This window comes from Megalopta genalis, unplaced genomic scaffold, assembly GCF_051020955.1.
Source record: "Megalopta genalis isolate 19385.01 unplaced genomic scaffold, iyMegGena1_principal scaffold0038, whole genome shotgun sequence".
Taxonomy (NCBI): domain Eukaryota; kingdom Metazoa; phylum Arthropoda; class Insecta; order Hymenoptera; family Halictidae; genus Megalopta; species Megalopta genalis.
In genome coordinates, this window is record NW_027476107.1 from 2,030,001 (window position 1) to 2,032,500 (window position 2,500).

Genomic DNA, 2,500 nt, shown 5'->3' on the forward strand with positions numbered 1-2,500 from the left:
GCCGCGTATCAACTACGAGCCTTTTCGTTCCAGGGACGCGTAGATTCTGTAAGATGGCGCATTTAGATGGGTTCACTTGCAGCCCGTGTTTGTGGAAGAATTTCTCGACGATCCGGATATTACTTCGCATCGCACTGGGAGTGGGAGCCACCATCACGATGTCATCGGCAAAAGCTAATGCCCGTATCCTGGTGCCTCCCACATCAACACCCTCACACTCATTAAGTTGTATCATGAGCTGGTCTAGCACTAAATTAAATAGGAAACCGGACATGGGATCACCCTGTTTCACGCCGCGTTTTATAGGTATAGGATTGGATCGGGATCCGTGGCATTCGAGTATTGTGGTTATGTCGTTATAATTGTTTTCGATGTATTCTATTGTATGAGCGTCTACGTTTTTTCTGATTAGTGCGTCTATTATTGAAATGATGTTAACAGAGTCAAATGCTTTAGCTAAATCTATAGATAGTATAGTGAAAGGTTTCGATTTTTCGCGGCTTAATTTAATTAGTGTTTGTAGGATGGTACTATTAGCCATTATCCCGTCGGTTCTCGTGAAGCCTCTTTGCGTGTGAAACAGAGGTATTTCATTCTCAAGGCGCGACACGATGATTTTATTTAGTAGGCGCAGTATATGACTTGAGATGGTTATGGGCCGCCATTGTTTTGGGTCCATCAAGTCGCCGGATTTAGGTAACAGTGTTGTTCTGTTCGATCTTAGCACAGAGGGTAACGTCTTCATTCCCCATACAATATTCAATAGTGCACACAGCTCCTTGCGTGGCATTTGCCTAAGAGTCGATCGATCAATTCCGTCGGTGCCTGGAGCGGATTGTTTCATCCTGGTAAGTTGCTCGTGTATCTCGGTCGGTGATATCGGATTTGAAAGGTTGATATTACTATTGGTATCTGTTTTTCGCTTCTGAGGTTTCCATTCGACATCCTTGTGTTCAAATAGTTTAGAATAATATTCTTCAAATGATTCTATCGTCGGAGATTCTGTAATGTTGAGTGGGTTTCCGGTAATTATATGCTCAGCCAATTGGGTTGGGTTTTTGTTATAGAGTTTTTGGAATCTGGCGTAATCAGTCGCTATCCTTTTAGCGCGGTTGCCTTTTCTTTTATTACTTTCATTGCATTTATTGCTATGCTTGTTCTTTTTACTGTTATTTTTATTCTTGTTTTCGTTCTGATAGTTATTTAATTTATTTTTATTATTTTTATCGTCTATTGTATTTATAACTCTGTTGTTGCTTGTATTGTTTTTATTGTATTTATTATTTTTATTTTGTTTATTGCTTTTATTATATTTATTTTTCTTGTTACTAGTTTTATGGGTTTTATCTACTGAGTTACTATTTTCATTGTATTCATCGGTTTCATCAGCGAGCGAAGCAACATATGATGTTAAGTTTTCTATGTATTGGTCCATCATTAACATAGTGTCTTCAGAAGGTGTGTTAGACAGGGCATTTTCAATAATTTCTGCCATGTGATGGCCTACTTGTACTTTAAGTTCAGCCAGGATGTTGCGTATATCATCAGGTATAGTTGTACTGTGCGGAGATGATGTCGCTTCGCGTGTGTCGATGTCTCCGCGCGCGCGAGGATCGTCACATCTGGTTAGCAGCACCCGCGGCACCAACGGGCAGGTACTCAAGATATTGGTCTGGCCCGCCTCGTCGAGGGCTTCACTGAGGTATGATTTGTATTTTTCTTTTTGTCTTAATTTTTTAATACCGTCAAAAGAGCGGCCGGATTTTTCTGATAGAATTTTAATTATTTCTTTTCCTAATAACTTTGCATTTTTAGTAATATCTATTTCATCGTGGGCTATTGCTCTGATCTCATCATCGGTATATTGAGCCCTCGAAGAAGCGAGGCGTTTATTGTGGAGATCGAGATCGGCGGTATTGTAGTTCTCGATGTGAGTCCTCCGTTGATGCTGGCGTAATCCGGCGTATGTCTCATACGTATTTTTACAGGTCTCACACGTATAACCATCGGCCTGCGGAGGAGGCGCATTACATCGCCTTTTGTGTTGGGCGGCGCTGGCAGCGGTACGAGCGCTCAGATCGGTCCTACAACTCGGGCATAAAAACGTATTGTCTAAATCGAGAGCCTTTTGAACAGCATGGTCGTCGTCGTTTGAACCCAACGAGCTATTTGCTCGCTGGGGAAGGGAATCCACCCTTGCTGTCGCCACTGCTTGGGACCGACAGCGTCCGAGGCTTGTTGTCTTATGTTTTGGTGCAATATATATTTGCCCCGAAGGGCATGAACTCGGAGGGCTGCAAACCCCGCGAGTCCATACGGCTTACGCCAATGGATCGGCCATCTCGTTAGCTCGGACCAGGCATACAAATGGTCCTTTTTCCGGCGCCACGTGACCTTGCCTAAGGGTCGGACGTGAGATTGGCCTTGGGTAGGGTTTCCAGACGACATGGCGAACGAAGATGTTCGGTTCGCCATGCCCTGACCCCGCTACCCCAGTCAG

General features: G+C 43.6%; 1 pseudogene; it reads right to left on the reverse strand.

The window, feature by feature from the left end:
- The window catches only part of LOC143261176 (large subunit ribosomal RNA), an 8,876-nt pseudogene that overhangs the window by 3,572 nt on the left and 2,804 nt on the right, over positions 1 to 2,500 (reverse strand).